A 24,426-nucleotide genomic window follows, 5' to 3' on the forward strand; every position below is an offset into this window, starting at 1 on the left:
TACCTTCTATCAACCGATCCCTTCTTTTAGTCAGGTCATGCTATCAATTTCTGAGCCGTGCGATATTTCCCCCATCGGTATTGGTACGGCCGCCTGTATTAGAGGCCGGAGTCGTCAAGCTGACAACGTCGTAGCCTGTGACGTGAGTAGGCCGGCTAGCCTGACCAGCTAGGCCGAGACAAGTTAAGATTTCGTCGAATGCAGACGAGGTGTCAGATATAAATACGCAATCACTTTCTTTCTTTGCAGATTTGGTCCCTGTAAATAACGCAGTAGCCTAGAAAAGCTAATTTCTTGCAGTATTACGTTGACTTTATGTCGGAATTACGCATTTTATTCTCGTTTCCTTGCAATGATGAACTGTTCAATAACTCACATATGCATCATAGCAGTATATTATGACATTTCTTACCCGATATTTGGAGATACAAGTTCAGCAAACAATTTTGTGAGCTGCCTACTAACATTATTTGCAGACTTGCAATTATTTCAGTCTCTTATCTGAAATGTATTATCATGTTCCTTCCTATATAAATGTCAAACTAATATAAAAGAGTCTGACAGCTGCAACATATCTTTCACATCTTTATATATGAGGATGGCATAATAATAATAATTTTTAACGAACTTTTTTGTGTATTGTTCATTAGTATATTAGACTTTTTTTTTTAAATCACAGGTCATACATAATCTATTTAAATACTTTCACGCATCTTTCTGAGTCAGAATGAACTGGGGATCTTGCTGTAGGATTTGCATAAGAAGCATGACTGAAATTTACCAGTGCATTAAAGTTTATTTCATAGTGGCCACCTCCTTTTCGCCAGTACTAATCAGAGCATTTAAGGACTTAGGATTGGGTAAGAAAGAACTTTCATAATTTTGTGTCAAAACTTATGAAATGTTTTTAATTTTCTATTAACTCCCTCCTTCTTGGAACATACTAAATGGTCATTTTGGAGTTTGGTATAATTGTTTAACAATATGTTACACATAATGGAAACCAAATTTTTGTAGATATCAGTAAGTGGCCTTCAACAGAGACATGAATCTGTTAGGGAATCAGTAGGGAATCTGAACAATGAGATGTAACCCTGTTCCTTGCTGGATTTGTAGTTGCTGTTGCAACCAGGAACACATTTTTCTGGCATCTGCAAATAGAATGATGCACTAATTGCTAACATTTTAAATCAAAATTCTATTATGTAAAAATAGCAAATGAAAATTTGAGTGGACTGTTTTTTTCTACTGCTTGGACATCACGAAACACGAGTCTACAAATAGAATCAAATGTGTGGAAATATTCATAATATTAACGCAAAATCACTTAGGAGAAGATTCTGATAATAACTTATGAATTAAAAACTTAATTTGCAAATTATATGTAGAATATAGTAGAACTTTTGTTGCAATTGTGTAGACGAAAGTCGTTCACGTAGCACACTTGCACATATACATGTAAGAACACTACAAACTTCACAGAATTGTATACTTACATTGTGTTATATCTTCGACTGTAGTCACGACTACTTGTTATAATTTTTGCAGAGTCCAGTATAGCATAATTACACTGTAATGTCGGATAAAACAGACACCGCGGAAGTACGTAAACAACTCTTTCCGTTCGCTACCTTGTAGCCACAGCAATGCCTTTGGGAAGTCTGGCGGACAGTACAGGCGACGTGCGAGGCAGCAGGAAGAGCACATCTTTCTAAGTGTGCTCTTCCTGGGACCGGGATCTGTGGCGGCTGGCTTCGTCGAACAAGCAAAAGGGTAAGGGCCTTTCTTGTGCTGTAAATTGTGGCCGGAATCGACTATTGGGTTCAGTGCTGTTGACTTCATTTTCTTGGCCGGCCGTAAGCTACTCCTACTGTGTGTGTCCTCGAATGTGTTGATTTCAACTTGCTTAGTATGCACGGTTGTAGTGAGAGCTGTATGTGAGGGGATGATTAACATTTGCTAGGGCCTGGAGTGCTGATACATTCTGTCTGTAGATTGCTACTATCAGAGTTAACTGCCACTGAAAACATTTCTGCTGGTCCTTGTCTAAGTGCCGCCTGGTTATTGTATTTATGTCACACGACGGAGTTAAGCTATAGATGTACATGGATAAAATTATGCCTGGATATATTTTGCTGCGAATTGCAATAAAATTACTGTTACATCTCTATCTGAAGTGATAATGTGTTTGAGACACACGGGTTTGTGTGCTATGGTACCTGATTTGTTGTTGTCTGTACTCTGAATTAGTTTGGTAATACCAATCACTACAGTAACGTAACACTACATTTCCTCGATAATTTTAGTAAATTGTTCATCAGGTTGATCATTGTTTTTCACTAAATAATGTTTAACTCATTTCAATAAATCTGTAACAGGTCTTAAGTGCCATGGCTTATAAATGTTTAATTTTGGAAGTAACTTGTATCACCTAAATGGTAATTTTGAAAATGTGTTACTGATTTTATTTGTTATTTGTCTTCTTTAAATGTGCCAAATAAATGTTCAGTGCAACTGTCGATGGTGAATGCCTGATGTGGCACTTGTTCCAGTCGTACCACGCCACAGCCTATTGTGCTGAGCTTGTGTCGTTGAGTAAAAGTTGAATTCCATGCTGTGCTGCCACATCAATTTGTTTTTCCCCCATTTCACTCAGTATTCCTTCATCAATTACCCAATCTAGCTATCTACTCTCCAGCCTCTGCCTGCAGCATCACATTTCCAATGCCCCTATTCCCTTTTTCTCTTAACCGTCTATTCTGCACGATTCACTTCCGTACAAGTCTACACTACACATACACTCCAGAGAACACTTCCTAACGCTTGAATATTCATGGCGATCGGATACATGCCCCAATCTCCTTCTCCCCCTCTCTCTGTCCATCTCCTCCTTCTCTCCCCGTGTCTGTCTCCTCCTTCCCATTCTCTATGACCTTGAACCTTATTTACTGTTATTGAAAATTTAGATTCTTCGTTAGTATTGTAATCATAATCTGATAAGCTATAAAAAATACAGATTTCCTGCTTTCTATAGAAACCGACTGCTAGGAATAAAACATAGCCGCACATTCACATTTTCTGCTTGCAATTGTATATAAGAAGAAAGAATATGTATGGGAGAATCAATTTGTTTAATGGTGGTTGAGACTGACTGCGGGAAAGAAAACACCATATTTTCACATCACATCAATGCATTTTCTATCTCGTATTTCCTTTTAACAGAAAAAGTACGCATTGTTGTTTGAAAAATTTTACAGCCTATATTCGTCTGAATACTTATTAGAGCAGTGTGTAAAAGTTTGAAGTAAAACGCTTCATAATTTTTCGACATTTTTGGTAACAAATTTTCTCCTTTACATATTACATATATTTTTATATATTACGTACATTAAAAATTTGTTGCCTGTGTCCATCTAAAAATCTGAACTAAATCTGTCAAATAGTTTTCATGGTTTTGGTAACAATGTCACAGAGCGACTTGTCTTTATACACTAGTATAGATGTTAACAAATACTGCTTTTTGAAGAATGCTTTTCGTGCTGTAATGAATCTGCATATCACATCCCCTCGGTTTCTGGCAGCAGCAGTTATTTTGCTCCACAAACAGGGAAATACAATTACCACATTCATTGTCTCGTTTTCTAACCTAGTATCTTCAGTATCACCTTATTTAACTCGATCACATTTCATTAGCCTTATTTTGGTTTGTATTGTATTGAACCGGGTACCTAGAAACGACGGAGAGGCTTCGTCTCGCCGTAGCCCTCAGTGGTTCACAAACCCACAACAGGCCACAGCAGTCCACCCACACCACTGCCCCCCGAGTAGAACCCAGTGCTCCCCCCACCCCTTCCCCCCTGGAACATATCAATACCAGACGACTGTAACCCCAAATGTTTGCGTGGTAGAGTAATTTTGAATTATGGTGTACACGTATGTGGAAACGGTGTTTGCGCAGCAATCGCCGACACACTGTAGCTGAGACGGAATAACGGGAACCAGCCCGCATTCGCCGAGGTTGATGGAAAACCGCCTTAAAAACCATCCACAGACTGGCCAGCGCACCGGATCTCGACACTAATCCGCCAGGCGGATTCGTGTCAGGGACTAGCACGCCTTCCCGTTCGGGAAGCAGCGCGTTAGACCGCGCGGCCTGCCGGGCGGAATGTTTTGGTTTTGTTCACCTTTATCTTTTGAAGACACTATCCATTTCATTCAACTGTTCTTTCAAGTCCTTTTGTATCTGACAGAGCTAATTCTTTTTCCTGTTGACGTCCTCCTGAGTAGTTCCCGCCTAGAGGCCTGAATGGGGGACAGTTTTACCTCCACAATATCTTACCCAAGAGGAACACTTCACCATTTAACGCCGGCCGCGGTGGCCTCGCGGTTCTAGCCGCGCAGTCCGGAACCGTGCGACTGCTACGGTCGCAGATTCGAATCCTGCCTCGGGCATGGATGTGTGTGATGTCCTTAGGTTAGTTAGGTTTAAGTGGTTCTAAGTTCTAGGGGACTGATGACCACAGCAGTTGAGTCCCATAGTGCTCAGAGCCATTTGAACCATTTTTTTCACCATTTAACACATAGTAGTGGTGCATGTCCTCGGGAAACTTAGAAGTCATTCCATAGGCGTGGCAACTATAGTATGGTTTGCTATAATGCGACAAATGGGAATTTACAGTGTGTATTGGTGTATCTGAATACCAACATGAAAGTACAGGAGGGCACGATAAAGGCCGAAATTGAGCAAACGCGTTAGAACTCTGTCTAAATTTATTGTGAACGAGTACAAATGGAACAAAAATGAATCAAAAACAACTACTACTATTGAAACTGGACCTTCCTTCCCCCCTCACACATACACACAAAGTGTTGACAACTGTGTGGAAGGTGCTGTGTGCCATTGGCACTGCTATCGGTGTGTGCCATCTGTCGCCGAAATGCCGTGGGGACATTAGCCCTCTTGGTAAAGCCTCTCCCATGCCATGGTTCCCTCAGTAGCAAAGTCCACAGCTCGTGGTGTAGTGGCTAACGTTGTTACGTGTGGATCATGGGGTCCCGGGTCCAATTCCCGGCCGGATCGGGGATTTTCTCCACCCGGGGATCGGGTGTTTGTGTTGTCCTCATCATTTCATCATCATTCGGGAACGTGGCGAGAGTGGGCAGTGACATGATTCGGACTTTGTACGGCCGCCGATAAGCAAGCGGTTGAGCGCCCCAGAAACCCAATATCATCATCATCTGTTGTGGAACGAGGTCGAAGTCGCATGGACTGAGGTCTAGTATCATGGGTCGGAGAGGCTCCATTTTGCGGTACGGCCACCCCTACTTTGAATGTTTCAGGAGCTGTCACCTGGCCATCCTTGAAGGTAGTCTCAATCTGTCGGTTGATTTCGGTAAGACTCGGCACGGACTTCGAATGTGTTTACTGCGATTTCAGTGATGCTACACGTTCCCACGATGTTCCATTATTGTCATGACTTATGGAATGACCCTCGTATAACGGCTGCAGTTTCCCCTTACTTTCAGGCATTCACACTGCCTGCATAACGAGGCAACGTCGGCAGATGTTACAAGGCCAGATCCGTCGATCATCCTGTCCACTGCCCCTGCATCTACTCAGAAATTTGCTGCCCCTCTTCGGGAACAATAGGTTAGTCTAGCTTCTCCACAGATACCCCTACATTGTGATTCCACCTGCAGCACGGTTATTATATCGTTGAGACGCGTAAGCCGCCCCACGTAGGAAAGTTACATACTTCAAGGAGATCTTCCGTTCTTGGCCATAATACCTTGTTAAAATCCACTCAAATACAGTGTGTCCCGAAATAACGTATTTAGCACTCCGTCGTCAGGCCACGAGTGGCCTACCGGGACCATCCGACCGCCGTGTCATCCTCAAGTGGAGGATACGGACAGGAGGGGCGTGGGGTCAGCGCACCGCTCTCCCGGTCGTTACGATGGTATTCTTGACCGAAGCCGCTACTATTCGGTCGAGTAGCTCCTCAATTGGCATCACGAGGCTGAGTGCACCTCGAAAAATGGCGCATCCGGCCTGGATGGTCACCCATCCAAGTGCCGACCACGCCCGACAGTGCTTAACTTCAGTGATCTCACGGGAACCGGTGTATCCACTGCGGCAAGGCCGTTGGCCCGGAATGACGCATACAGTCCTCAAAATTGATGTCTATTTAATTACTGTGGCTAGAAATGAAAAGTTTTGGTGTCGTGTATATGAAGGTGCAACTTAAGGTGGCATGTACTCTCAATGACCACTTTACATCTCATTTGATCGTGTACAACCACTAAGAACAGAGAAACATACCAAAGTAGACAAATATCAATCTAAATGGGTTAGATCCGTTAATCGAGAAGGATATTCCACAACACTTCCTTTTCGTTCTGTCAATCTCGAAGGAATTTTATATTAAGAACTTCCCCCTCATCAGTTTAAAAGTGTCGTGGCGCACCGTCATGTTGAAGGTATTACTCTCCATTGTCAAAAACGTAGTTAAATCTTGATGTATGGTATACCACATCTGTAGATACACTGCGCACCAAAATAAAAGGATCATTTATTCGAAATTCCATAATTTTCTCCCGTTGCAACGGATAAATTTGCGTTTATGCCACCCACCGAAGCCTGTTCATGTTGATTATGAACTGCCATTTGTCTGAAATGTTTTCCGCGGACGCACAGGAGAAAACCATGTGATTTCAATACTGGGTGTCACGGTTCTTACCTCCATCACAGAGGCGTCAGATATGGGCGAGGTTTGATATAACAAACTTTCCATCGTATGATTCGCCCACCGTGGTGTTTAGCAAAAATGTGGCTTTCATGAATTTCTGAGCTGTGGCCTTTTTTTCGCATGTGTCGCCGCCTTGGTTTTTGAAGCGTCGCCAAGCCTAAGGGTGCCACACTTTTGCTTTTGCACCATTACGGGGGAAAGCTATAGGCACCTTTGGGCCAAAATTCAACCTCATGCGTCGCAATACGAGACACTTACGTGGTTTCGAATATATGTCCCTTTAATTTTGTTGCGCAGCGTAATAGACACCTGTGACCATCAACAAACATTAATCCTGTAGACGAAAGGCTACGCCAGCTTGATAGTCCTCGAAAATTAACATGAGTTTCTTCAGTTACGTATGAATTTTTGTTAGTCCAGTACTTGCAGTTGTGGCGCTTAATTGTTCCATTAAGTTTAAAAATCGCATATACGACGAAAGTATTACATCTTGGAAATATTCATCTTCTTTACACGTGTTGATGAGCCACCCACAAAATTCAGTTGCACTACAGGGATCACCCGCGTTCAGAGCATGAATAAATGTCGAAATGTTAGACTAAATTTGCAAATCTCCACGAACACTAAATTTGCTGATCCCACAGTCACGAAAGCATTGCTTCGAAGGCGTTTTCGGTGGCTGTGAGTACGCCTGAATCATGGCGTCTACACTTTTGCTGTCTGTTGAATGTCTCGTTCTTCCGCAACGTCCCTTTTGCACACCCTGCACCGTTCCATCGGCTTCAACCTAGTCTCGACTTCTTGTAATGGTTGACGGTGAAGGGGAAGGTCTTGAACGTTCAGCCCTCCAACGTCGTTGAACGCCACTCACAGTCTCCACTTTCCAGTTAAGCTTCAGCTCCCACTTCTATTCTTCGCACATAGTGTTTATTTCAGATCCTGTAACGAACGGAGCGTAGTTATTTTTCACTACCATCTAAGTTATTACCCAAAATATTCATTCTGCCTGTCTTAATTAAGAGAGATTGAGTGTCAAAGACGGTATACATTATTTACGGATACCCTTTTGTTGGAGGTTAGTACGACTGAAAATTTAAGTAGGACAAAAGGCCGATGTCACTGACATCAATTTTTGTAGAATTGTGGAACCTGTTTCGTATTCACATACTGGCTGCTCCCGGCCTCGAGTTGCTGTGACTCAGTCGGGTTAAATGGAAACGCAAGAAAAGAGAAAGGACACGCTTCTAGGATGTATGGGAATTGGGTATACAGTGCATCCTAATCCCCTCTTCTACTATCTCTGTCTGACACCTCAGCCTCCAACCTTTACCCATCTCCTCCTCCTACCCCCCTTCTCCCCTTCTACCCCTCCCCTCCCCCTCCTCCTCCTCCTCCTCCCCTCCCCTTCCTCCTCCTCCCCCTATCTCTTTCCGTCTTCTCCTCCCTCTCTCTCTCCATGTCCTCCTGCCCCCTCTGCCTCCCTCTCACTCTCTATCAGCACCTCCACACTTTCTATATCCAACCCCTTCCCCAAACCCTCTCTCTCCATCTCCTCCTGCTTCCTCTCACTCTCCCTTTCTCTGACCATCACCTCATCCATCCATTTTCGGTCCATCTTCTTCTCCCCCTCTCTCTACATCTTGTCCTGATCCCTCTCCCTCCCGGAGTCTCTACCCATCTGCTCCTCTGCTCTTTCTCCATCCATTTCCTCAACCACCCTCTCTCTCCATCGCTTCGTGCCACCTCTCTACCACTCTCTCTGTCCATCACGTCATAACGCCATTCTGTCCAAATTCCCCATCTCTCTCCCCTCCTGTCTCCTGTCCATCCTCTCTCTCTCTCTACGATGCCTTCCCTCCATTCTATGTCCATATTCCCCTCCCCCCTCCCTAACTCCTCCTGATTGCTCTCAGTGTCCATCTCCCCTTTGTGTTCATTTCCTCTCACTCTTGTGTCCATCTGCCCTTGACTCCCCCGCCTGACCTCGAGTTTTGTTTATTGTTATCGCAAATTCAGATTCTATAGTAACATTCCAATCACAATCTCATAAACCATAAATACAAATTTTCTGTTTGCTAACAGCATTTAACTATTAAACTAAACTCCATCCCAACAGGCCTTGGAAGGCTCAACGGTACCGACCAGCCGCCGTCTCTTCCTCAGACCACAGGCGTCACTGGATTCAGATATGGTGGAGCATGTGGTCAGCACTCCACTCTCCTAGCCGTACCTCAGTTTACTACATCGGAGCCGCTACTTTTCATTCAAGTAGTTCCTCAGTTTCCATCACAAGGGCTGAGTGCACCCCACTTGTCAACAGCTCTCGGTATATCGGATGGTCACCCATACAAGTGCTAGCCCTGCCCGACAGTGCTTAACTTCAGTGAGCTGATGGGAACCGGTGTTACCACTGCGAACGACCGTTGGCGGCATATTTCTACTATATACTTCATATACACTTTTATAAAGCAGATACATTGAAAACATATAACTTATATGTGTCCAAACATGATTACAGTAACACGAAAAAATTGGAAGTAAATTAATCACTACTGGAAATAAATCAGTATATACTGATATTGTTTTATTATGTCAGTTACGTTTTGCATATTGAGTTCAGCTCGGATGTCACTATTTCTCTTTTTATCCCTCAAAGTATATACACCCACATACCTATGGAAATTCATTTCATATGCCTCTCTTCTCTTTTAGTCTCTTTCTTCTTAAAAGTCCAGTTTTTGCATCCATAGATCAGTGCTGGTGTAGCCATTTAGCTATAACCTTATGCAATTTAAGTAGCGTATCTCTGTGGATTTTCTTGTCTTTGTGGTGGAGACGTTCAGTTTCTATTTTCTGACTATTTTAATTATATTAAAGACAGTTTCTTGTTAGTCATTATCATTCTGACTAATAATTACTTGGTAATCGACAAAAAGTAGTGTAAAAACAACCACAATGTTAATCTTAACCAAGTTCCAGTTACATATCAATACACATATTAAAAAGAATAGGTGAGAGGGGACACTCTTGTCTACGTTCTTGGTTAATTTCAGCCATATTATGTATGCTGACTGCTATTTTCATTTGTATTTTCTGATTCATAATTAAACCCTGTACAGCTCTTATAATATAAGATGGAATCCCTTTGTTTTTTAAAATACCCCAGTTCGTTTCGGTTTATTTTGTCAAACGCATTTTCGTAATCAATTAAGGCAAGAAAAGGTGGTAAATTAAATTCACTATGATTTTCTATTACATGTGTCTTGGTATAGATACAGTCTGAGCATGATCTGCCTTTTTGAGAACCGTGTTGGCCATCAGATAGTAGAGTTTCAGCGATTGGCGATAGCAGTTTCGTTAAAAATCTAGGATACAACGTATAACATGAATTCAGACCGCTAATACGTCTACAATTCTGACATGCACGTCTGTTTCCTTTCTTAAAAGTTGGGCAGATCTGGAATGTATTTCATTCTTCAGCTATACAACCACTTTCTCGGTACATATTGATACAGTCGGGTATTCTTATTTTTGGTGCACATTTTATCAATTCTTTATTGATTTTTCCACATCTTGTAGTCTTTCTATTCTTGATAGACGTGACTGTATCCTGCAGCTCCCGCTACGTTATTGAGCCACACTCCTATGTGGTTCGGGCCGGTCACTGTGGCCGAGCGGTTCCAGGCGCTTCAGTCTGGAAACGCGCGACCGCTACGGTCGCTGGTTCGAATCCTGCTTCGGGCATGGATGTGTGTGATGTCCTTAGGTTACTTAGGTTTAAGTAGTTCTAGGTGTAGGTGACTGATGACCTCAGATGTTAAGTCCCACAGTGCTCAGAGCCATTTGAACCATTTTCCTATCTCGTTCTGAGAACCACCTCCATATCTTGCACATCCGACCAGAGTGTTTTACTGTATTATAAGCAATGATGTTCATCTGTCCCGAGACGACTGCGCGTTGTTGTACTCTCTTCATCATCATCATTCATCCCCATTACCGTCGGAGCAAGGCAACGGCGAACCACCTCCATTAGGACCTTGCCTAGTTTGGCAGGCTGGCTCTCCCGCATCGTTCCCCAACGCTCTGTCAAGAAGCGTGAAACTTTATTTCCAATGCTAAATTTAAACTTATGTAGTCTTCATGCCTTTTCTTATATAGTAACCGGATACTCTCTTCTTGAAATAAATGTGCTTTAAATGTTGCATCAGCAGTATTTTGTTTCTGTTATCTTTTATCTTTTGAGCAGTTTCATTTTTGAGACTAGCAAGAAATTATCTGAAGAGACATGTGGACCTGTGAAGACCCTTGTGTCTTGCGCAAAAAACCAAACCTTCTTATTTGCAATTACATCGTCTATAATTGTGGCAGGGCCTCTTGTGGACAAGGTATGTCTGTGGATCTGTTTATGCCTGAAGAATGTTTTTATTAGTCTTAGCTCACTATATAATTGGAACTTCTTCAATCTATATCCGTTATTATTTATTACATTCTCCCGTTCAGAACTGATAACATTTGCCTCAGGGGTGTCACTCACTCTTTCATTTAAATTTCCTGCTGTTATCATATAATTATTTTTCTTTACCCGTTCATCGATCAAGGTGTAAGGGTGCATTTTGTATGTTAAAGTCTTCTTCCACAGAACAGCAACTCCAGCACAGGAACTTTCCTTTTGATGCACTCTGCTGTAGATCATGTCATACCTGTTTATTGTCGTAGAAGATATTGAGCTCATTGTGGTTTCCTTTATAATCGTCATGTCACTATTTTGTGAATTTGCTTTCTTGTTCTACTTCTTCGTGTTTTAGACTTCGGACATTGCATGTAGCCAGTTTGAATACGCTCTCTATCCCAAGTCGTTTGTTCCTGTTATATGCCAATGTTATCTTAAATTTATCTGTCTGACTTGATTTTTTATGGAGATTATGAGTAACATTATGATTCCTCCGTCACAGGACACCATCGTGTAGCCAGGGTGGCTGCCACCCTTAGGTATCCCAACACATCTCCTTTTATTTTGGTGTTGTCTGCGTTAGATGGTTGTTTTCACTACAGCTACAGGTCCATCTGTTCCTGTATTTTGTCGAAGTTGTCTTTCTTAGGAGAAGTGGCTTCCCTACGCCTAGGATGCCCCCTTCCCCCTCCCCTGCCTCCCTATTCTCTGGAAGGGTCCGACCAAGAGATCTGTCTGGCTTGGGTGGCCCTGCCTGGAACTTAAGCTCCCACCAGTGCAGCTCTCTGGGTCATAGCAGTGCTCTCAAACCTTTTCACCAACGGTAAGGTGGCAGTCATAAAGTCGTTCAACATATGAAATGCGACAATGAAGTAATGAGACTGATTTTCTTTGCAAGACGTGGCAACCCTTGCGTAGGCACAGTATCTTTGACCTTGGTCTATAACCTGCTTCTAGTCCAAGCGGCACATCGATGCAACTCTTCAGTCGTGAGTTGTGCTGTAATAAGTTAACACGTGTTTGTGTCTCTCATTACGGAAATGGAACCGCATAATACTGCGCAACGGTATGCCATTTCTTTTTACGTTAAACTGGGGGAAAGATGATGAAAACTTACGGTAAGCTTCAGAAGGCTTTTGGAGAGGATATTGTGCCAAGAGCTCAAGTTTTTCGATAGCATAAAACGTTTAGTGAAGGCAGACGAATGTTGCAGATGAAGACTGCAGTTGACGACCATCAACCTCACTGACGGATGTCAACTTGGCCAGGATGCGTGAACTCCTACGATCTGATCGAAGATTATCCGTGAAAATGATTGCAGAAGAACTGAACATCAATCCAGAAATGGTTCGTCTAATAACAACTGAAGATCTTGGTATGAGAAAGATCTGTGCAAAAATGGTCTCAAAAAATCTCAGATCACAACAGCGAGAAACACGGAAAAATGTGGCAGCCAGTCTGTTGCAGCAAACGGAAATCAATCCAGAATTGTTGAGCCGTGTTGTCACTGGTGATGAAAGTTGGTTTTTTCAGTTCGATCCAGAGATAAAACGCCAAAGTTCGCAATAATGCTCAAAGGAATCAAAAAAGCTCGCATGTCGAAGTCAAAAGTAAAATGCATGCTTGTGTACTTCTTTGATTTCGAGGGAATTGTTCATAAAGAGTGGGTACCTCCTGGACAAACAGTTAACAAATATTACTACAAAGAAATTTTTGAAAGACTTCGTAAAAGAGTTCTTCGTGTCCGTGCCAACAATGTTGATAATTGGATTCTGCATCACAATAATGCGCCATCCCATACTGCTCTGTCAGTACAGCAATTTTTAACCTCAAAACTAATTTCAGTACTACCACAGCCACCTTATTCACCAGATATCACTCTGTGCGACTATTTTCTATTTCCAAGAGTCAAAATGGCGGTCAAGGGACACCATTTTCAAACAACACAAGATGTCCAGAAAGATGTGACGAGTGTCTTGGATTATATTACAGAATATGGGTTCCAGAAATGTTACTATCAATGGTAGAAGCGCTGGAAGAAGCGTGTGTAGTCAGAAGGGAACTACTTGGAAGGAGACATCACTAAACTTGACTGAAACGGCAAACAACATTTTTTTCACGTCAGTCTCATTACTTTACTGTCGCACCTCGTAATTTCGTGCTGTGTATTTGTGAACAAAACACTAGGACAGACTTGTGACTGGATTCAAGACTTAATTGCGGATAGAAATTAACAAGTCAATCTTCTCGGAACAAGATAGACGGATTTTTACAAAATATGGAAATGAACTAGCCGATAACATCGGAAGAGACAAGAGGGTGTTAGAAGAAGATTTAGATGTCTACAAGAGAGAAGCAATGCCAGGAGACTGTTGCGAATTTCAAGAAGAGCAGACGGAGGATAAATGACTGGTGAAGAGACTGACAGCTCTACCCCGAACGTAAATAAATATAGCGTACTGGGCATAAATGGACGAAGAAATGCACTGCTGTTGGATTACTCTGTTTGTGACAAATCGCTGGAAGCAGGGACACCCGTAAAAGACACAAGACCATCCATCTAGAGCGATATAAACTGGATGAACCACATAAACCAAATTTCATGTAATTCAGATCCCTGGAACAATCTTAAGGAAATATAATTGGCGCTGAGCACTATGGGACATAACATCTGAGGTCATCAATCCCCTAGAACTTAGAACTACTTAAATCTAACTAACCTAAGGACATCACACACATCCAAGTCCCGAGGCAGGATTCGAACCTGCGACCGTAGCAATCGCGCGGTTCCAGACTGAAGCGCTTAGAACCGCTCGGCCACCTAGGCCGTCCAAATATAATTCATTTTCGGAAGAAGTCGCTTACGAAACACTTGTTCTACAGCTTCTTCAGTATTTATCGTCAGTCTGGAAGCCTTACCTGGTTATAAGAGAGATAGACGAGATCCAACGAAGAGCGGCGCGTTTCTTCACGGGATTGTTAGTAAGCGCAAGAGCGTTACGGGTATCATCAAAGAGGTCTGGTGGCAGACGCTGCACGAGGGGCGTTGGTTTTCATGTAGAGGCTTACTGTCGAAATTCTGAGAAAGTACATTGAGAGAAGAGTCGAGCGATATATTACGTCCTCCCATATACGTCTCGTCAAATACCCAGAAGGAATTAGAGTTAATACCGAGGTTCACTGGCAGTTATTTTTCTCTCATGCCATTCGCACAGGGAACGGGGAATCTGATGGGAACCAGAATTACCATAAAGAGGGTTGCGAAGTGTAGGTGTAGATGCAGCTGTAGCTCTAGCTGTAACTGTAGACAGCTGTCCTTGACCTTTATGTATACACAGTGGTCCATTTATTGTGACTGGGCCAAAAATTTCACCAAATAAGCGTCAAACGAAAAAACTACAAAGAACGAAACTCGTATAGCTTTAAGGGGGAAATCAGATGGCGCTATGGTTGGCCCATTAGATAGCGTTGCCATAGGACAAACGAATATCAACTGCGTTTAAAAAAATACTAACCCCCATTTTTATTACATGTTCGTGTAGTACGGAAAGAAACATGAATGTTTTAGTTGGATCACTTTTTTCGCTTTGTGATAGATTGAGCTGTAATAGTCACAAACGTATAAGTACGTGGTATCACGTAACATTCCACTAGTGCGGACGGTATTTGCTTCGTGATACATTACCCGTGTTAAAATGGACCGTTTACCAATTGCGGAATAGGTCTATATCTTGTCAATGTAAGGCTATTGTGATCAAAATTCCCAACGGGCGTGTGCTATGTATGCTGCTCGGTATCCTGGACGACATGATCCAAGTGTCCGGACCGTTCGCCGGATAGTTACGTCATTTAAAGAAACACGAAGTGTTCAGCCACATGTGAAAAGTCAATCACGGCCTGCAACAAATGATGATGCCCAAGTAGGTGTTCTACCTGCTATCGCGGCTAATCCGCACATCAGTAGCAGACAAATTGCGCGAGAATCGGGAATCTCAAAAACGTCGGTGTTGGAAATGCTACATCAACATCGATTGCACCCGTACCATACTTCTATGCACCAGGAATTGCATGGCGACGACTTTGAACTCCTGTACAGTTCTGCCGCTGGGCACAAGAGAAATTACGGAACGATGATATATTTTTTGCACGCGTTCTATTTATCGACGAAGCGTCATTCACCAACAGCGGACAACGGAAAATCAACGATAGCTGCGACAAGTAGAATGTCAGTGGCCTTGGCGGGTTAATGTATGGTGCGGCATTATGGGAGGAAGGATAATTTGCCCCCATTTTATCGATGGCAATCTAAATGGTGCAATGTATTCTGATTTCCTAGTTGATGTTCTACCGATGTTAGTACAAGATGTTTCACTGCTTGGCAGAATGGCGATGCACTTCCAACATGATGGATGACAGTCACATAGCTCGCGTGCGGTGGAAGCGATATTGAATTGCATATTTCATGACAGGTGGATTGGTCGTCGAAGCACCATACCATGGTCCGCACGTTCACCGGAACTGACGTCCCAGGATTTCTTTCTGTGGGGGAAGTGGAAGGATATTTGCACCGACAACGCCACACAACGCGCGTAATCACATTGTCAATGCATGTGCGAACATTACGGAAGGCGAACTACTCGTTGTTGAGAGGAATGTCGTTACATATATTGCCAAATGCATTGAGGTTGACCGACATCATTTTGAGCATTTATTGCATTAATGTGCTATTTAGAGGTAATCACGCTGCAACAGCGTGCGTTCTCAGAAATGATAAGTTCACAAAGTACATGTATTACATTGGAACAACCGAAATAAAATGTTCGAACGTCCATACGTTCTGTATTTTAATTTTAAAAAAACCTACCTGTTAACAACTGTTCGTCTAAAATTGTGTGCCATATGTTTGTGACTATTACAGCGCCACCTGTCGCAAATCGAAAAAAGTGGTCCAACTAAAATACTCGTACTTCGTTACGTACTATACGAACATGTAATAAAAAATGGGGGTTCCTATTTTTGAAAAAAACGCAGTTGATATCCGTTTGACCTATGGTAGCGCCATCTAGAGGGCCAACTATAGCGTCATCTGGTTTTCCCCTTCACGCTAGACAAGCTTCGTTCTTTGTAGTTTTTTCGTTTGACGCTTTTTCGTGAGGTATTTGGCCCGGTCACGATCAATGGACCACCCTGTATAAGTACACTTGCAAGAACGCCACACTCGTACTAAACCTCCAGAAATGCCACAGTTTAGACGGTGAGTTCGTAGACGGTTGTATGAGGGGCGTGCGGTACAGCTGGCCACGCTTTTCCTCCCGAGTTTTGCGATAGTTGAGCCAGTCTGTCCTTGAACTGACTTTGTGAGCCGCCCCGTAGGAATTCTTCGTACCTGTTTTGTGGTGATGCTATCATAGTTTTATGTATGTCCCCTTGCAGAGCCGTAGCAGAGCGATCAAATTCTGAAAGTGCAATACTACTGCCAACGTTTTACGTAATGAGGAGGTTAGAAGTTCTTTGTGCCAGGAAATTTAGGCGGTATGCCATTTATAGTGAGTAAGAAACACCATAAAGTGAACTGATTGTAAGCTATTAACGGTACGCGAGCACAGTCTACAGCATGACTAGATCGAAGGGCATCCAGTCGACGACTGCTGACAGTGGTGCACGGTCTGTAACTTGAGGGTACGATCGGTATAGTCCGTATAAGATCGTACGTCTTCGGTTATGCCAAAGTTAATCATTTATTTATTAATATCAACATTTCCTGGCATTGTAGAATTACTGAAACGTAGTATTTATGACAAGTAAGACTCCTAATGTCTGAGAGGCGAAAGGCCACTTTTGTTAGCAAAAATTTCTTAGTAACAATTACTTCATACGCTCCAGAATACATTTATTTTCCACGCGTATTTCTTTCCTGATGTCACGAGCTATTTCTGCATAGGCATCTCACCCTACTGGCCCTGAAAACGCCAGATGGTCAGCGGCCTCTCCCAGCCATCGTGGGAACATACCGCTGCTTCTTAATCTGCGGCGCTGGTACACCCACTTCACGTATGTGAAATATCAAAACTGGAAATACAGTAAAATGCACTATAACCTGGGTACCTTACACAATCCCTGACAAAAAAAGTGAAGCACTCAGAATACATGGTCGGATCTCAACATAAGGTGAATGAAAATAGGCGCACTGGGATTTCTCAGCGCTGTTCCTCACATTTGAACAACACAAAATGTCTCAAAAATGTGTGTGAATTCCTAAGGTACCGAACTGCTGAGGTCATCGGTCCCTAGACTTTCTCACTACTTAAACTAATTTAAAGCTAAGGGCAACACACACGCCCATGCCACAAATGTCTCGCACAAAATTTCTTTCTGCGCTTGTTTCCGACTGCGGATGGACGTTAAAGATTGGCAATCTGCTAACCCTGTAAACACATGTACAGTAACCACCGCTCTCAGGTTACAGGCCTATTGCTGGGCAGTGGACAGCGTTTTGGGTTAGCATGCAGTAGGTTGAGGGTTCGATTCTGGGTCGAGGGGTATTTGTTTCTATTTGCCAATTTCATTCTGTCATATAATACTGCAATATACACCGTTTCTTAAGCCATATGTATCTGACTTTACACAAGGCACGTATAACGCATAGCATGTCAGACACGTCAGAAATAGTTGAAACAATGACCTGTCATACAAAAACAATATCTATTCCGAGATGCTAAAGATGAAAACACAGTTAAATAGCTCAATATTTACTAGCCATTTGCACTTCATGCAGTACGTCTGCTTAGATGTAACTCATTGGTGACCAGTGAGAATAACAATTTCCATAATTATACTCACACGAGTTTTACAAAAGATTACATATGCTAAAAGCGACGCCCCCTGCACGTTCAAACGTTGCGCGACCCGCTGGATCATACAGTTCTCGACTCTTCGCAACATGGCTGCATCGACAGACACAAGAGCGCTTTCAGTTCTTCCATATGTGTCGGTGGAGTAGAATACACGTGCTGCTCCAAATGTCCACACAGGAAGGTATCCAGGGGATTTAGATCAAGTGAATGCGGAAACCATACAACTGCAGCACAGAAAATGAGAACATGCTCCTGTTTGCTAACACAGGCTGACTGAGAAGAGGAATATCACCTCTCTCATTCTTCCTTCCTCAGCATCTTTAAAAATTTCCTCAAAAAGTTTGGCTTACTAACATGTTCCCGCTCCGCTCTCATATTCACTGTCTTCCTCTGGATTTCTATTTTTGATAATGTCTCGTTCCTTCCTTCCCAATGCTGCTGTCTATTTCCACTGTCACTATCTCTCTGCTTCCTTCTCAATGTCACATACTCTGTCTCTCATTAACACTGGGTCTCAATCACTTAAAATTTTTCTTTATACCTCGCCCCCCCCCCCCCCCCCCATCACGATACTGTCTTCTACATTCTTCTCGTAGCATTCTTGGTCGCTTTCAACTATGTCCCATTGCCACTGTATCCCTCGCATTCTCTCTCACACTGCCATTGTCTCCTTTTTTATTTCTGTAACTCAACCACTGTCGTCTAGCTTCCAGTATTTATTACCTTCCCATTTCTTCGCGACTGCCACTGTCTTCTTCTCTCCCAGCACAAACAAGCCAAAATATCTTAGGACCTCAAATTTTTTGGGAAAAGTTTTAAAGGTGTCGAGAAAGGTATAACGAGGCAACTGATATCCCACTTCAGTCAGAGTCTTTTAAGTAAACGGGAATATATTCACATTTTTTGTGGACCGATAGTAGCATTTTTGCGCTAGTGCCCTACTTTTCCCCGCTCCAGCAGGACATGTAGCTCATATGAAAAGAAATATATTGGCTAGTAAAATTTAGGTAGTTTATTCACGTGAAATTGAAATAAAACAAAACTAATTTAAAACCACATACCGCATTTTACATGCAAAAAAAATTACATGTGCTTCAATACTACAAGATGCTCCCAGGTGATTACGGAGGAACTTTACAGCATTCCTCCGTACTACGTCACTTTATAAACTATTTTTCCGCCTCACGCCGCATTTTACGTGCGTATTGGGTATGTACGAGCAGCGTATCTTTGCTCCTCTATATCCGGAAACGGATACAAATATGAAGAAAATTTTCAGGGTTGTTCGAGAGCACAATCTGAGGAATATATAGTAAAAATTAGCCATATGCGATGCTCAGCCGTCTCGGAATCCGCGGCTGGGTTTTGGTACCCAAAAAACGAGTTTTTTTGGGTGTTTCTTAATAACAGATAAAGATTTTTCGGAACGAGGAGATAGTTGTTATAGACAAATGCCTAGAGAATATACGGTTAAAAGTTTATCAATCTGTTGAGGTTATTTATTCGATTTCGTCTCATACGGGACTTCATGTGTAGAAGTAGGGTAACTTTGAACCTCTGTATCTTGGTGTAGCAGGGATACCGATAATAATAATTTTAAAAAAAAATGGTTCAAATGGCTCTGAGCACCTTGGGACTTAACATCTGTGGTCATCAGTCCCCTAGAACTTAGAACTACTTAAACCTAACTAACCTAAGGACATCACACACATCCATACCCGAGGCAGGATTCGAACCTGCGACCGTAGCAGTCGCGCGGTTCCGGACTGAGCGCCTAGAACCGCTAGACCACCGCGGCCGGCGATAATAATCAAAAGAGTGTTTCTGTCGCTGTGTTGCCCTTGGTAGGTCACTCTATAACCCACCTACGTCTCCTTTATCGTCTACTTGTCCTCCTAAATTGTTCAGTTCCCGCTCCTACATACGTCTCTCTCTCTCTCTCTCTCTCTCTCTCTCTCTCTCTCTCTCTCTCTCTCACACACTCACTCACTCACTCTCACTCAGTCTGTCTTCTCTTTCTTGAAATTTTCCAGTATTTCTGCAGAGCATTCAAACTTGTAAAATTAAGCTGTCCCATTCTTAGAACGCTGCACATATTTAACATGCAACTAAGTCCCTCCAAGAAATCTCCACCCTGCGAACAGGAGGGTACTAATTTACCTCCAGATTGTGTCCAGCAAACGAGATAATTACGATTTTATTCAAGAAGACCACATATCCTCAGAGCGCACATTTTCGTATCTTCAGTATGGTCGTTTGGCGTGCTTTCTGAATATCAAAACAGTTGATCAGTGTTGATATTCCTGCCTTTAACAATGGTGTCCCATCCAGAAAGCGAACATTTCGTGTCGCCCAGTTGGTGTTCTGTCTGGTGGCAATCAATTGAATTTTATCCCTGGGTTTACTCACTAAAAGCGATTTCTAAAACTCAGAAACTAACTCCAAAAAATTACTTCACTGAAGCAGATCTTTGCAATAGAAACACTTTGGTCACCAAGCTTACGTTGGAGGCAGCCACAAATAGGGATGAAACCTAGAAATTGTACTAAGCGGATCAAGACCTGCATTTGCTTCCAAATCATGCACAGTAATTAGAAACCAGCAAGTAGCAGCGAAATATAAGAAGAAATTGCATAATACAGAATAATGAGAAACCCGAAAGTACCAAAGTACCAACCAAATGTCAGCCAAAATTGCATTTTATTGTCTTTCTTTATCGTGTGTTGTCTTCTCGATTAGTCGAAATGTGCTTTCAGTAGCATATACGTACATTTCTCTACGGCGTCGCGGTATGTCAGAACATATTCACGCTTGATTGGATGCCAAAAAAATAAACCGGCGACATTAATTACTGAGCAGAAACCCAATTACAAAGGAAAGTCTCAAAGAAAAGGTCTATAATTATCATTTCATTTTTATTAAATTACCATCACAGTTTTTTGCACGAATGCATTAGACACCTCAATTAAAGACAATGACTTTAATTCACCACAGAAAATGATTCTGGCAAGCGATACTTCTTCCGTGCTATTTGTATACTGTTGCACATCAGTAATTATAGAATTTCTTTCCTTTGTACAGAGATGACTCAATTCTGTGGAGATGGCACCGTGAGATTATAAATAACACAGGGAAAATATGAAATTGGCTGGAAATCTTTTACTGTGATGTATTCCTCCAAACAGTGCAGTCTGGGAAGGGCGTTGTCTACTCGCGATATTTTGGTAACTGGACTTACTACTATCTCATGATTTCTGGTGCAATATTTCGATTCAGGTAATTATTTTCGCGTAACAGGATGTTTTACTTAACATCAATTAATCGAAACTTCTATAAAAATGCATACAGTAATTTTGAAATAGTTTGCCTTGTCAATATCTGACTTCATATTTGTACCCACGAATCAAACGCAGTCATTCGACATTCATAAATACCCTCCTTTTTAATTTGGAATTTGCCCTTTATAACCACATGTCAATATGACTGAATCAACACATTGTGTAAACTTGATATTCATCCAAATAAGACCGATAGTCTGACACGGACTTCGATTTGTATTAAGACGTACTAAATTTGGCAGAAAATTAGACTTCAAGTCAATTCAAAGTAACAGAACGAATAAGTTGAACAATAACATATGTAGCTTGTTTTCGCCGTAACAGTGTCGTCACAAGAAACTTCTTCAGAAGACGTTGCCCCGCTGAAGGAAGGCGTAGCTTTTTTGACAGTGGCAGGGGAGATGAACATCTGAGGTTAAACTGTGTTATGTAACTGTTAGACAGCTGCCATATTGCTGTGACCTAGACATATGTTTTTATCTGTACGGGAAGCTAACAGACCAAAGAATCATATCATTTTTACGTCAAATTAAGCATTGTAATTGTAAAGTAAACACCAAAAAAGTGATAAGTACAGGATGTTAAAAATGCCGAATACTTTCAGAAATGGCAGTACTCATAGAAACAAGAAAAATAAGTTCAGTAAAGATGGATCCGGAAATGCATACGTTCTGGGATAAGTCCAAAAACATAGTTTCTGCGACAGAAAAGCGTCTACATGAACTGTTTAACGTGGCGTTCATTCATGGTAATGCACCCCTCTGCCCTCCGGCGTAAGGAATGACGCACCCTATGCAGTATACCCGGTTGTTGTGAAAACGCGACCCTGTAGTGCCCGCACTTTTTTGATTGGCGTGGCGTAGACTAATTCCTTCAAATGTCCCCATAACCAAACGTCTAGGGGATTGAGGTCTGGAGAACGAGTAGGGCAAGTTGTGAACCCCACTACCTGCCCCCTGCCCCCCCCCCCCCACCCCCCACCCACTCCAAAGACCCAAGACCAATCCAATTCAGCGATCCTGAAATCTTAGCATCGGATGTTCGCCAACATTGTGACGAAAGTGTACTGTTGCGCTGTCATGCATGGAACACACTTGTAATGGCTGCTGCAACGACATCGTCTCCTACAAGGTAGGCAATACATTAATGGGAAAGTCAAGATCGGAGGCCGCAGTTGACCTCTGTGGAGCGCGTATGGCCTTACTACACTACTGGCCATTAAAATTGCCACACCAAGAAGAAATGCATATGATAAACGGGTATTCATTGGACAAATATATTGTACTAGAACTGACATGTGAGTACATTTTCACACAATTTGGGTGCATAGATCCTGAGAAATCAGTATCCAGAACAACCACCTCTGGCCCTAATAACGGCTTTGATACGCCTGGGCACTGAGTCAAACAGAGCTTGGATGGCATGTACAGGTACAGCTGCCCATGCAGCTTCAACACGATACCACAGTTCATCAAGAGTAGTGACTGGCGTATTGTGACGAACCAGTTGCTCGGTCACCATTGACGTTTTCAATTGGTGAGAGATCTGAAGAATGTGCTGGCCAGGGCAGCAGTCGAACATTTTCTGTATCCAGAAAGGCCCATACAGGACCTGCAACATGCGATCTTGCATTTTCCTGCTGAAATGTACGGTTTCGCTGGGGTCGAATGAAGGGTAGAGCCACGGGTCGTAACACATCTGAAATGTACCTTCCACTGTTCAAAGTGCCGTCAATGCGAACAAGAGGTGAGCGAGAAATGTAACCAATGGCACCCTATACCATCACGCCGCGCCGGGTGGTACGCCAGTAAGGCGATGACGAATACACGCTTCCAATGTGTGTTAACCGCGATGTCGCCAAACACGGATGCGACCATCACGATGCTATAAACAGAACCTGGATTCATCCCAAAAAATGACGCTTTGCCATTCGTGCAGCCAGGTTAGTCGTTGAGGACGCCATCGCAGGCGCTGCTGTGCGTCAAGGGTAACCGCAGTCATGATCTCCGAGCTTATAGGCCATGCTGCTGCAAACGTCGTCGAACTGTTCGTGCAGATGGTTGTTGTCTTGCAAACGCCCCATCTGTTGACTCAGGGATCGAGACGTGGCTGCACGATCCAGCCATGCGGATAAGGTGCCTGTCATCTCTACTGCTAGTGATACAAGGCCGTTGGTATCCAGCACGGAGTTCCGTATTACCCTCATGAACCCACCGATTCCATATTCTGGTAACAGTCATTGGGTCTCGACCAACGCGAGCAGCAGTGTCGCCATACTATAAATCACAATCGCGATAAGCTACAATCCGACCGTTATCAAAGTCGGAAACGTGATGGTACGCATTTCTCCTCCTTACACGAGGCATGACAACAACGTTTCACCAGGCAACGCCGGTCAGCTGGTGTTTGTGTATGAGAAATCGGTTGGAAACTTTCCTCATGTCAGCACGTTGTAGGTGTGAATGCCCTGAAATGCTAATGATTTTCATATCACAGCATCTTCTTCCTGTCGGTTAAATTTCGCGTCTGTAGCACGTCATCGTGGTGGTGTAGCAAATTTTAGTGGTCAGTAGTGTAATTTACCGCCAAGTATGCTTGACCATACATGATTGAGAATTGTTGTTGATACACTCTTTCCTAAACTGCTTGGGGGCTTACATCTGGCCATACATGCTCGTTATGTAATTTCAGAAGACCATCTCTTCTCAACCGTATCTCATCGATAAATAAAATCTTGCATTTGAACAGTGGATCTGCGGCACACTTCTACAACAACCATTGAAATAAACTCCATCCGCCATGGTGAGCCTATTGCCTTAGGGCCCGAACATGCTGTAGATGGTATGTGTACACGAACTGTTCATGAAGTACGCTCCCCCAACCCCACATAACATAGTGAGACACGCCTTCTGCTGCTGCTGATCGTCGCACACTGGTTCGAGTAGTTTCTTCCAGCAAACGTAGCACGTGCTCCCCATTGTCAGGCGTGCGGTCTGTGGTGGCCTTCCACTGTCCGGTTTCCGAGGTGCAAGGGC

Source organism: Schistocerca gregaria, chromosome 3 (assembly GCF_023897955.1).
Source record: "Schistocerca gregaria isolate iqSchGreg1 chromosome 3, iqSchGreg1.2, whole genome shotgun sequence".
NCBI classification, from domain to species: domain Eukaryota; kingdom Metazoa; phylum Arthropoda; class Insecta; order Orthoptera; family Acrididae; genus Schistocerca; species Schistocerca gregaria.